The 13,600-nt window shown below is 44.9% G+C and overlaps 1 pseudogene; it reads left to right on the top strand.

The window, feature by feature from the left end:
- Positions 1-1,257: 1,257 nt before the first annotated feature.
- Positions 1,258-12,359, top strand: LOC102279976 (T-box transcription factor T pseudogene; annotated as a pseudogene).
- The last annotated feature ends 1,241 nt before the right edge of the window (positions 12,360-13,600 follow it).

Below are 13,600 nucleotides of genomic sequence, written 5' to 3'. Positions count from 1 at the left end.
TTAAGCCAGCCAGATACAGGCCAAACTGGCAACCTCAGGCTAGAATGCATGCTCTACAGGCAGGCAGGTGCAAAAGAGGGAAAAGGGGAGGGCTGATTCCTCCGAACTTGTCTTTGGAGAGACCATTTCTCCCTCCAAAAGCACAACTGGATGTGAGGGCTAGCAAGAGAGGTCAGGAATGTTCATTCAGCTCACTGGCTCTTAATCAGGGGTGACCTGACATTGGGGAGCATTTAGAAATGTGAAAGCAGATGTTCTGGTTATCACAATGAATGATTTGAGACACCACTGACATTGAAAGAGTAAGGGCCAGGATGGTGAATGTCCTGTGCTCTGCTGGACGGTGCCCCTTTATCAGTTATCCAGTCCAGAGTGCAGCGGTGTCCCTTGTATCTAGAGAAATACTAAAGTCCCTCTGCATGGAAGGGCAATGAGTGGGGAATCCCCCTGTCCCCAGATTTAAAAAAAAAACTTCACTAAAGAATCTATATGGTATGTGAAAGGAGAAGAACCTTACTTCCAGGAATACTGTTGGCATGTTGGAAACTGATTATCACATAGGAGTTACCAATTCATCCTCTTCTCCATCAGTTGTTCATAAATCGCCTACCAGAATCAGCTGAGGAGCATTTTTTTAAAGTACAAATTCCCATGCCCCACACTTGGCGTGTCTGATTGTAAAGTTCTACTGTGAAAACTGGCAACCTTAAATCCCATGGTACTTCTGATGAGCCAGGTTTAGAAAGCAAATTTTAAAACATCGCAGCTGGCTCATCTAATCTAGCCCCCTCTGTGTTAGGGGTCTTGGTGAGGTTTCCACATAGAACTATTTTTTTTAATCATTTCTCTATCGTTCCAGATTCAGTATATCTAAATTGTGGCTCCATCATGAAGAGTGGGAAAGAACTAAGCGGTAGAGGGGGTGTGTGTCTGCAGGGCAGAATCTAGAGGGAAACTGAAAGATGGAGACTTGTTTCCTCCAGTGTTCAGCTGCTTTGAGTACTGAGGCTCAGTTCCCAGCATGTAGGAAATGAGTGTGTGGTGGTGTTTCTGTGTGTCAGTTTTACGTGGCTTTCGTCCCTGTCTCCATGGGTTGTCCACCTGAAAGAAAAGCTGTTCTTTGCGTACAACCCTGTGGTTGTAGCTCACATCTATCTAATCGTGTCTGGATTCAGTGTTGCAGGATCTCCCTGCCCTGTTAGTTCAGAGACTGTAAGCTGGTTTAAACCGTGACAGTGGGGAGAGTGTCACAGTATAATGAAGGTGAGTGAACTTTTAGAGGAGCTCAAATGTCACCAATTTGCTTAATTTACCTGTTTTGACTGATTTTAGAAGATGACAGGTATTAGTACAATGGGAATCCAACTTAGGGAAGTAGCACCATTAATCTCTGAATCTGGATGTGCTAATGGGGCTTTGCACAGAGCAGGCTGCCCTAGCTTCTCCCAGGATAGACACTGGGACAACTTCTTGGCCTAGGAGCTAGTCAGGCAAGGGACCCAAAGGAGAGTGTACCTCTGAGCGGCAGTCTCAGAGACCAGCAGCCACCAGTCGGTCAGCTCCTGTGTACACTGGGAAGCTACAGTTGGAGGACCCAGGCCCTGCTCTTGGGGCTTCCCAGCCTCCTGAGGAGGAATGATGCAGAGGTTTATATCCTGTTTTTCAGGGCCAGGGTTGGTAAAAGCAAGTTTGTGGTTTTTGAGACAAAAATTCATAAATCTGACCCCAAGAGCACGTAGTGAGACTTTGAATCTAATGTGGTTTCTGTTCTCCATGATGGTGCTGAGCTATGAGCCAGTGATATGGGTGTTTTTTAAATTCCAGCTTGGTTCATATTTAACAGACTTGGCTGACTGATGAAAGCGTTTTCAGGTTTAGCTCATAAACATATCAAAATCAACCTGAACACACTGGTGTCCATATTGTGGTTTGTAAAGAAAGAAGCCCTGTGAGGCCAAAGCACATTTCAGTTCAGTAATAAGGCTTTCTTAGAGTGACTCATAGTCTAGGTGCACAGAAACAACTGAGAGTGGCCAGCAAGGAGCTCATGACCCAGAAAGTCTTGTGTTCGCCTCCAGACTTGAAGAGCAGTTTGGGAGTGGAAGGGCAGAGAGGAGAGAATTCCAGCTTGAGGAGGTGGGAGAAGCCTGGGTCCAGGCGAGATTGAAATGAATTCCAATGAATGATTTACAGTCGTTGCAGGACAGAGGACAGGAACATGTTTACTGGATGTCTGGAGTGTGCTTCTGTAATCCTGGTTCTCATTTAATCCTGATAATCCTCCGGAGCTAGCCCTACACAGGATTGTTGATGAGAATGCAAATCCCTGCATTGCAGTCCAGGATTTTGCTTGTGCTGAAATTGTTTTGTAAATTTTTTTTTAATGGGTTAGTTGGGTGGCAGTTATCCCTTATCCATTCCCCAGTGTTTAAGTTAATAGCATTTCTTTGTCCCCAAATGGAGCTTTGCAGATTGTGGTCTACAAAGGAAGGAGGTGTAGTTTCATTTTTGTAAAAGTAATACATTGTAAAAAGGATATGAGCCATATGGAAGATGGTTTATAAAAAGATAAGAAAGAAAATGTACAGTTCCACCATTCAGTGCTGACCATCGATAACACTATTTGGCTGTATATTCCAGGCGGCATTGTTCTGTACAGGCGTGTGCTTTTCGGCAAAAATAGATTGATAGTATTCATACTATTGTGAAACTTGTTTTTTTTTGACGTAGTGTATTGAGTAGCACTGCTTTGTTTTAAAGTATGGTATGTACACAGGCAAGTACACGTATCATAATTACCTATGTAAACACTACCCAGAAGCCCATTACAACTCCTTCCAGTAGCTCCCACCCCCTCAAGGGTAACCACTAACCTAAATTTTAACAATGTAGATTGCTTTTGCTTGTGCCTGTTACTTATAAAAATGGAATTATACCGTGTATACTCTTTTGTTCTTAGCTCAACATTGTGTTTGTGAGATTCATCCATTTTGTGGTGTTTGGCTGTCACTCTGCACTTTCGTTGCAATGTAATATTCCATTGTGTTACGAAACAGTGGTTTTATCCATTCTACTGTTGATAGCATATTTGGGTCATTTCTAGCTTTTGGCTGTTAAAATAATGCTGGCACTGTTTTTTTCCTCCTCAAGAGAAGCTGAAGTTGGAGTGGGGGAGAGGAACCCTGACTTACACCACTTAAGGACTTGGACTGCTGTGAAGGATAGTAGTGCCCAGCTATGGTGCCACTCCACAAGTGCACTCCTGCAAGGAATTTGTAACTTAAGAATAAAGTACTAGAAACCCTGGTGTGCTGTAGATGTAGACATAGGTGTGTCCATTAGAGCAGATGCAGGGTTACTCCTCCTCTGCGGGCCTAGCCTTTGTTCCCCAAGGACACTGCTGTACCCACCACCCTTCCCAGTGGCAGCACCAGAGTATTCCTTGCCCTGCAAACCACGTTCAGGATGTGGGCTCCGTGTCCTTCCTCCCTCCCTTCCTGGTAAAACCCCTACTTACTCTGTTGAGGCTTATGTGATCTTCTCACTCTCCTGGTTACCTGATAACTACCATCTTAAAAAAAAATTATTCCTGTCTTCCTCTACACTTGCATCCTTCCAAGTGAATTCATCTGTGTGGTTTACCCATCTATGTTGGGAGTCCCCAGGATCATCATACTCAAGGACTGTCATTCTTAGGGCAAAATTAAAGAAAAGGCAAAATTAAAAAGGTGCAACGCAAAATTAAGGAAAAGGTATGTGGGCAGAGTCTGAAGCAAACCAGGCTCAGACTTTCAGAGGGTGTCACAAAGGATGTATCAATACTTGATTCCCCAAGCAACAAATTGTTCCAACCTGTATGGAATGTTTTTTTTATCAAGGAACCCCCCTCAGCAACTGAGGGCCCAGGGTTTTGATTGGGGCCTTGTTATGTAGGCACCTTCCGTGTGGCACATACTAAAATCCAAGACTCGAAAGCATAAGTAAACCACATTGATTGTGCAAACAGTTAGGCATCTTGAGCCACTCTTATCTGTGTTGGGAACGATGGAAACCCTCCTCAAATCCTAGTTTCCAGGTGTCAGCCAGGGCCGAACTTATAAGCCGTCTTTATAAAGGACAGTAGTCAGCCTTGCTGTGTTAACTCTTGTGGAGCCACCCCACACCCTAGTTCCTATTCCTTATCCCGAGACCTTTTCTTCTCATCTCCTCCCATCCAAACCTGTACACACACCTGGACCTTGTCCATCAGTCTCAACTGTGTCATCTCTGAATCATGGGTTTACACACCTCACACTTGGCTCTTCCAACTGACTTGCTCAAGAATTAATAATTACACACAGAGTGACCTAACCACTCCTTTGCTCAGTAACTGCTTTCAGCTTGGTTGGTGCAGACCTCCAGGTCAGGAGTCTTCCTACCTCGGTTGGATTCATTAGCTTCCATCTTTTGCTTTCCCGTTTCCCATTTTCAACTAGCCTAGACTCCTTGAACCATCATTCTCTTACAAACCTTAAACTCCTGTGCTCTTCTGAACTTTCTGTGTTCTTGCCTAGAGAAACTTCAAGCCCAAAAACAGCCACCCGCCCATGTGGTCAGTATTCACTGAGAGGGTTGTGTCCTGTGGAAGAGAATCACCGGTGAATGTGTTAGTACCACTATAAACCTGACTGCTCTCTCCTGGGCCCTCAACACTGCCAGTAAAACATGGTGCTGCTGCTGCTAAGTCGCTTCAGTCATGTCCGACTCTATGCGACCCCATAGACGGCAGCCCACCAGGCTCCCCCATCCCTGGGATTCTCCAGGCAAGAACACGAGTGGGTTGCCATTTCCTTCTCCAATGCATGAAAGTAAAAAGTGAAAGTGAAGTCGCTCAGTCGTGTCCGACTCACGACCCCATGGACTGCAGCCTACCAGGCTCTTCCGTCCATGGGATTTTCTAGGCAAAAGTACTGGAGTGGGGTGCCATTGCCTTCTCCAGTAAAACATACTACTACTCTGCAATTACCTCTCTAGTCAGCAAATGGTCCTGTTAAATGCATTTCAAAAAACTAGAAGGCACTGGATGGAAACTGCCTCAGGCACTTAAACCATACTCTACGCTAAGCTCGTGTGCACCGAGCCTTATCCTGGTTGTCCTCTAAAAACAGAAAAGATCACGGATCAAAAAACTGCTTGTGTTCTGTCTCCCTAACTCCCACCATTCCCATTCCCAGACTTAACATTATTGAGTTACCTCTCTGCCTGTATTCAACTTCCTTAAGGATCCTTCCCATTCACATTTAATTATGCCAGCATATTCTATGGCATAAGTAAGTGAAGTCATTCAGTTGTGTCCGACTCTTTGTGACCCCATGGACGGTAGCCTACCAGGCTCCTCTGTCCATGGGATTTTCCAGGCAATAGTACTGGAGTGGATTGCCATTTCCTTCTCTAGGGGATCTTCCCGACCCAGGGATCGGACCCAGGGATCAAACCCGGGTCTCCCACATTGTAGATAGACACTTTACCATCTGAGCCAACAGGGAAGTCCTATGGCATATTCATATGTTAATATTCATATATTTATATATACAGGCATAATGGAGATATTGTGGGTTCAGAGCCACACCCCAGTAAAGCAAATATTACAATAAAGTGAGACAAATATTTTTTCTTTCCTAGTATATATAAAGTTAGATTTACACTGTACTTTTGTCTATTAAATGTGTAGTGATAGCATTGTGCCTAAAAAACAATGTACATTACCTTTATGTTTAAAATAGTACTGTTGGAAAAATGGCCCTGATAGATTTTCTAGGTGCAGGGTTGCCACAGAACTTTCAATTTGTAGAAAAGGCAGTATCTGCAAAACAATAAACAAAGTATACATATAGTAACTATGTAGCATTTATTATGTTACAAGCTTCTTTGTTAAGAAAATTATCCTTGAATCCTACATCCTACCAGTTCCTACTTAGAGCTCTTAACTGTCTGACGCCTCATCTCCCTTTCACTTCTTAACCCGCCTTGTTCCACTCCGGTGCACCACTAAAACAGTTCTTGGTAAGGTCACTAATGATCCCCAGTGAGCCTTTCGAAGTTTTCCTTTCTTACTTGCTTTGCAGAACCATTCCATACCGTCCACCTCTTCCTTCTGAAAATACTCTTGTCTTCCTGGCTGCCATACTCACCTGGTTTTCTTTCCACCCCTCTAGCTGCTGCTCTTCAGTCTGCCTAATTCTGATTCTACAGTCACCCTATTTTGAAATAATAGTGTTCCTCAGGGTTCGACTTTAGCTTTTTTTCTATTCTCCCTGCCGCTCCCTGTCCTCCCCCCAACACACACACACACACACACACACACACACACACACACACTACCACAAATTATTTAGTGGAGTTTCCCACATTTGGGGAAATCACAGGGGTAGCACATCCAGAAAAGCCTCACCCTGGGAAAACCACCTTTGTGATCCTGCTAGCTAAGGTCACTTGTTTTTTTGGTTGGGGTGGGGGGGGTGGGGGGGAGGGGGGGGGGGGAGGAGGGGGGGTGGGTGGGAAGGGAGGGGTGCTTATCTATATGGAGTTATTCTCATATTCACTTATCTAGCACTGATCTTTTCTAAGTCTGGATCTGACCCTTTTTTTCTTTTTTTTGGTTGGCTGCTCCACTTGCAGAATCTTAGTTCCCCAACCAGGCTCACCACAGTAAAAGTACTGAGTCCTAACCACTGGACCACCAGGGACATCCCTGAGTCTCACTTCCTGATTTTGTCATTAAAGGTCTTACAGTAGCCTCTCGAATGTAACGTTCCCAAAACTAAAGTGATGGATTTTTTTCCTTTTTGGCTGGCCACTCAGCTTTTGGGGTAGTAGTTCCCTGAGCCTTCAGCATTGACAGCACTGAGTCTTGACCACCAGGGAATTCCCATTCCCTCTGCTTTTCTTCCAGTGTTCTTGGTCTAGTATGTAGCAACACCATCTACTAACCCAGCTGTGCTGCAAATGTGAAAGTCACCTTTGACACTCCATTTCCTACAGTTTTATACCAGCTTCATGCCTGTTAGCAAGTTCTATCAATTCTACTTTCTAAATACATCTAATGTCTCTTATTTTTAAAATGTTTTATGTTGATAAGAGATATGTGTAGACATGTGTTTTAATTTAAATGCCTCAGAGGGCTTATAATGAAAGCCCTCAGTCATACTGTTACCCCTTCCTACGTAGGCTTTTGGTTTTAGTTTTACTGATTTTCTGTGGAAAACGGAAAGCTATTCAACAAATCTTTACCAAGCCTTTATATGCAAGGGGTATAGTTCATTGGCAGGGTAAGCAACAGTGAACAAAATAAAACAAGCCCTTCTTGGAGCTTGTGTTCTGGGAGGAGACATATAATTAAATTTGTAGTCTGTTAAGAAGATGCTTAAGGGAAAATTCCCTGGCGGTCTAGTGGTTAGGACTCAGCGCACTTTCACTTCAGGGGCCCAACTTCAATCCTTGGTCAATGACCTGGAATCCTGAAAACCAAATGGCATGACCAAAAAGATGCTGAAACTCTATGGAGAAAAAACTATGAAGGGAGGACAAGATAGGGTGTATAGGTGTGTGTGTGGGGGGGGGGGGGCGGGCGGGGGGGTGGATTGCTGCTTCAATTTAAAATAGGGAAGCTGACATTTGATAAATGACTCAAGAAGCTGATTGGCTGTTCAAGCAGAGGAGATGTTAGCTGCAAAGACCCTGAAGCAGGAGTGAACCTATTATGGCTGGAGTAGTGAGGGAGGGGCTTCCCTGGTAGCTCAGCTGGTAAAGAATCCTCCTGTATTGCAGGAGATCCGGGTTCAATTCCTGGGTCGGGAAGATCCCCTGGAGAGGGAATAGGTTACACACTCCAGTATTAATGGGCTTCCCTAGTGGCTCAGATGGTAAAGAATCCTCCTGCAATGCAGGAGGCCTAGGTTTGATCCCTGGGTTGGGAAGATCCCCTGGAGGAGGGCATGGCAACCCACTCCAGTATTCTTGCCTGGAGAATCCCCATGGACAGAGGAGCCTGGCGGGCTACAGTCCATGGGGTCGAAAAGAGTTGGACACGATTGAGTGACCACACACATCGAAGCACAGAGTAAGGGAGGAGAGGCTTGTGGGATATGAGGTTAGAGTCAGTGGAGTCTTGATAGGGAAGGAATAGTGGAGTCCGCTCTAATCATTGACATTTGTTCCCAGATGGGGAGCAATTGTAGGGTTTTGAATAGAAAGAAGAGTGACAATCTGACTTACATTTAAAAAGAATTGGGAAATTCCCTGGTGGTCCAGCAGTTAGGAGTCAGCACTTTCGGTGCTGGGGCCTGGGTTCCTTGGGGAACTAAGATCCCGCAAGCCATGTGGTGTGGCCAAAAAAAAAAAAAAAGCACTTCTACTACAATGGTCAGTGAATCTCGTCCATGTGTATGTCTTTGGATTTTAAATAAATAAATAATAAAAACATCTGACTGCTGTGTTGAGAATAAATTAGTAGGAAGGCCAGGTAGGAAACCAGCACAGTAACCCAGAGTGGGTCTCCCTGCCCTCTGACAGTTGGAACATGCGGCCTAGACTTCCAGTGGCAGAGATCTGTAGTTTGGGGACCTGTTTGGTCTCCTCAGTGGACTGTTCCTCTGGTGGAGGCTTCACAATATCGCTTCTTTTTTTTATGTTATGGTTTTTTTGGCAGAGAGTTATGTGGCATCTTTTAGCTCCCCAACCAGGGATCAAACCCACACCCCCTGCATTGGAAGGTGAAGTCTTAACCCATGGACCACCAGGAAAGGCCCCGGCTGAGGCTTTAATGTATGCATTCAAACAGTTCAAAAATAACTTAAATAGAATTTTCAATTGCAATCTGCTTCCTTTTTCTCAGTGTCACTCAGACCTTCAAGTTGCCCTCTTCACATGCAACCAGGTTGTTTCCAAGTTTTGCTAGTCCAAGCAGTGTTGGAATGAGTCATTTAACAAATAGGTGAATGTATCTGTAAGATTAATAACCGAGATTCTGGATAATAGGAGACATGACTTCATAATTCTAATATTCCCGTGTCCTTTTTGATAGAGATTATAGCAATTACATTCAGCTGTTTTTTCAGGATGTGTATTACCTTTAATGGGCTTCCTTTGTGGCTCAGCTGGTAAAGAATCCGCCTGCAATGTGGGAGACCTGGGTTCGATCCCTGGGTTGGGAAGATCCCCTGGAGAAGGGAAAGGCTACCCACTCCAGAATTCTGGCCTGGAGAATTCCATGGACTGTATAGTTCATGGGGTTGCAAAAAGACGGATGCGACTGAGCCACTTTCACTTTCACTGTCGGCAATTCAAGTGAAATAACCTTCTCCCCCACCCCTTCCCTCGCCACCGCATCCCTCCACCCACCCGCAGCCCCCCACCCCCATCCAGATATCTCTCCTCGCCATCCACCCGGGTCTGGGACCCGGGAGGCCCCTCTTGTTGAAAGAGTGGCCGCCTACTGAGGTGAAGGTGGCTCTTCTCTCGAGTAGCCAAGTCAGGGCTTGGGGGGCAGTGGGGAGGGGGCAGGTAAGAGGATGAGCTCGCCAACAACGAGAGCGGGGGAAGAGCCTGCAGTACCCCGTGGACCATCTGCTGAGTTGTAGACAGCGAGTAGCAGGCAGGCAGTGAGAAGGCGGCCCCAGGGAGCTCGAGCTGCGCCTGGGCCTAGAGGAGAGCTAGCTGGGACTGCGCTTCAAGGACCTCACCAACGAGATGATGGTGACCATGAGCGGCAGGAGGGTGTTCCCAGTACTGAAGGTGAACGTGTCCGGCCTGGACCCCAATGCCATGTACTCCTTCCTACTGGACTTCCAATCGCTTGAAGTACCTGAACCAAGAGCGGGTACCACGGGGCAAGCCTGAGCCACAGATGCCCAACTGCGTCTACATCCACCCTGACTTGCCCAACTTCAGGGTACACTGGTTGAAGGTGCCTGTCTCCTTCAGCAAAGTCAAGCTCACCAACAAGCTCAATGGAGGGGACCAGATCATGTTAAACACTGCTTCCCAGGAGACCCAGTTCATGGCAGTGAGCACTTACCAAAATGAGGAGCTAGCAGCTCTTAAAATTTAATACAGTCCATTTGCAAAAGCTTTCCTTGATGCAAAGGAAAGAAGTGATCACAAAGATATGATGGAAAAACCTGGAGCCAGCCGGCCATCTGAGTGCTGGCTGATTCCTGGAACCAGCACCCTGTGTCACCTGCCACCCCCCACCCTCAGTTCAGCGCCCTGCCCTCACAGCCTTCCACACACAGCTGTGAAAGGTACCTGGCCCTGAGGAACCACCATCCAGGAGACCCCTACCCCAGCCCTTACGCAACAGAACAATTCTCGAACCCTTTCTGACAATTCATCTGCATGCTCCAACCCATGACAACTGTCCAGCCTTGGAATGCCTGCCCACACCAGCATGCTCCCCATGGCTCCCAATGCTGGTCCTCCTATGGGCTCCAGCCAGTATGCCAGCCTGTGGTCTGTGAACAGTGGCACGGTCACCCTGGGTGCCCAGGTGTACCCAGCGGGCTGAGAGCCCAGTTCTTTTCTAGGCTTCTCTGCTCACTCTGCCTCCCTCACCCACGTGGTCTTGGCACCCTCCTCCTCGGGGTTCCCGCTGTACAAAGGAGCTGCCACAGCCAGAGACATTGCCGACAGCCAGTAGGATGCCCCAGCCCACCTCCTGGCCTTGTGGATGCCCGTGTTTCCTCCGTTGATGTTAACCAGAGCCTGTGTCTTTAAGGACACAATGACTCTGCTGTGGCAGCAAGTGTTCATTTGATTGGCAGTCTCCAGGGGTGAGGGAAGGAAATGAGGCCTGTTAACCCTCTCTTTAAATAAGAGGAAGATACATCTTCTGCTAGTTACCTTATTTCATCCTCCGAGGCTGCAGTGCTGTCCTGGGTCCTTTATGTGCTGCAGGTGAATCCGGGTGTGAAAGCCATGCAGGTGGCCTCACTCACCAGGATTCACAGTAGCAGTGACTTGCTAGCAGCCAGAAGCTCTGTTTTGCCTACAACTCATAGATGACTGTGGCATATCAGAATTTGTAAACTCCCCTGTCATACTCCAATGAGATAAAAAAAACACACTTTTAATTCTCCTCCCTGTGGCTTTCAAGTAGTTTTCAGACTCCTTTTGTGGCAGGGATCACAGTCAGAGTTCAGCTGTGAGAGAATCAAATCATAGTTGGGGACAGCAGATTGTAGTTGAAAGGACAGTGTCCAGCTCTGTCCACTAGAATGTGTTGAATTTGACCATATGTAGCTAATTTTTCGTATTGCTAAACCTACAACTGTTCATATTTTTCTTTTGCCAAACTAGCCAATCAGCAGAAAGCATCTTCTGTAAAATAAAACCAATGTAAAAAAAAAAAAAAAAAAAGATTAAATGGATTATCTTTTTTCTGAATTTCCATCAGTTTCTTAGGATCATCTATACTATATTATTTTTTTAATTTTATTTATTTTTATTTTTGGCTGTGCTGGGTCCTGGTTCCTGTGCAGGCTTCTCTCGAGTTTCAGAGAGCAGGGTAGTCTTCACTGCACTGCATGGGCTTCTCTTGTTGCAGAGCACAGGCTGGAGGGTGCACAGGCTTCAGTAGTTGCAACACGTAGGCTCAGTAGTTGAGACTTCCCAGTGGCTCAGTAGCTGTGGTGCATGGACTAAGTTGCTCCATGGCATGTGGGATCTTCCTGGATCAGGGATCACCCACGTCTCCTGCATTGGCAGGCAGATTCTTTACCACTGAGCCACCAGGGAAGCCCAAATCATCTCCATTTTAATTTGCTTCCTGACTGGACCTTGCCTTTTTTCAACTTCTGGATTGTTTTTCCTTTACCTTTTTCACATTTAATATATACAGAAGGATATGTGACCTGTAACATGAATAAATGAACCTGTCACTTAACCCCAAAATTAGAGCATTACCAACAACCTGCATGTATATATTACCACTCCCCTACTCCATTTCTGTGTGTGTGTGTTAGTCATTCACTCTAGTCTGAGTCTTTGCAACTCATGGATTGTAGCCTGCCAAACTCCTCTGTCCATGGAATTCTCCAGGCAAGAATACTGAGTGGGCTGCCAATCCCTCTCCAGGAGATCTTCCCAACCTAGGGATGGGACCTGGTCCCTACACTGAAGGCAGATTCTTTACCATCTGAACCACCAGGAAAGCTCTTCCATTCACTTCTGCCTCAACCAAAAAGAAATCACTATCCTGAAATTTGTATTTTATCATAGTTTTGGTTTTGTTTACAGTATTTTTCCATAGAATTTCTGAATGGCTCTTGCACAATTGGTATATATTCTCTGTTACTTGGAATTTATTCCATTTTTTTTTGAGCTCACCAATTTTTAAATCTCATTTAGACCATTGTTTCCTTGAATCATTATTTATCCTATAGGTTTTTGTTTTCCTGGAGTTTCTGAATGTTCTATTTGGCTTGTATTTGTTGCCTTTATCACATAATAAAGTTTTCCCAAACCTTTAACCTTGAACTATCATTTGATTTAGCTTACGAAGGCTCCTTTTTTTCCCTAAAGCCCATCATCCTATAATCTTTTGCCATCCTGCTAAAATTCCAACATGTTGCTTTCGAGATCTTCAGGAAAGTTAGGATCCTAGGATTCCTCTTCATTGCTCTCCTGGGTTAAAGTCACAGATTCTAGGATGTCATGTTTTCCATTTTCTTGTTTGCTAGAATTCTTACTGTAAGATCTCTGTCACAACTTCCTCTTTTTTTACTTATTTTTTAAATATATTTACTTATTATTATTTACTTATTATTTTTAAAATATAAAAATAAAATATAAAAATATAAAAATCATTCTCAGCTCAATTGCTGACTGTTCATCTAACATGCAGCGGTGCTAAGTCTGATGCCAATTTAATTTTTTTTTCCATGATAGGTGATGTGTTTTTTCCTCTTTGGGGGTTGGGGGTGGTGGTGCAGGGCACAATTTGTGGGGGTACCCCAACCAGAGATTGAATCCAGGTCACAGAAGTGAAAGCACTGAATCCTAACCACTAGACCACCAGGGAATTCCCATGTAGACCCTTTTTACTTAAAGATTTGTATCTTTCCTTTAGCTCTTTCTCTTTCTACTTCTTAGATAATATCTTTGATGCCATCCACTCTATTCTTTCACTAAATCTCCCTCTTACTCAAATGTAAAAGCTGTCAAGTCAAACTTTTGTGTTTCTTAGGTATTTTTACCAGGATTGTTAATCTTGGTAGTACACTTCCTGTAGTAGACTTTATCCAAATATCTGAGAATTCTTTCTTACCTCTCACTGGAAGGAAGCAGAAGAGTTGCCTTGGAGCTCTGGGTGTCACCAGGATTTGTCATCTGACAAATGCTCTAAGGTGTATCTTTATCATGAGAGTTAGATCATAAAGAAGGCTGAGCACTGTAGAATTGATGCTTTTGAACTGTGGTGCTGGAGAAGACTTTTTTTTTTTTAATTGAATGTCTTTATTAATGCTTGGTAGGGGAAGTGAATGAAAACACACAAGTGAAGTGAAGTTGCTCAGTCGTGTCTGACTCTTTGCGACCCCATGGACTATAGCCTATCAGGTTCCTC

The sequence above is a fragment of the Bos mutus genome, chromosome 18, assembly GCF_027580195.1.
Source record: "Bos mutus isolate GX-2022 chromosome 18, NWIPB_WYAK_1.1, whole genome shotgun sequence".
Classification (NCBI taxonomy): Eukaryota; Metazoa; Chordata; class Mammalia; order Artiodactyla; family Bovidae; genus Bos; species Bos mutus.
This window is presented reverse-complemented; position numbering and strand designations above follow the sequence as displayed.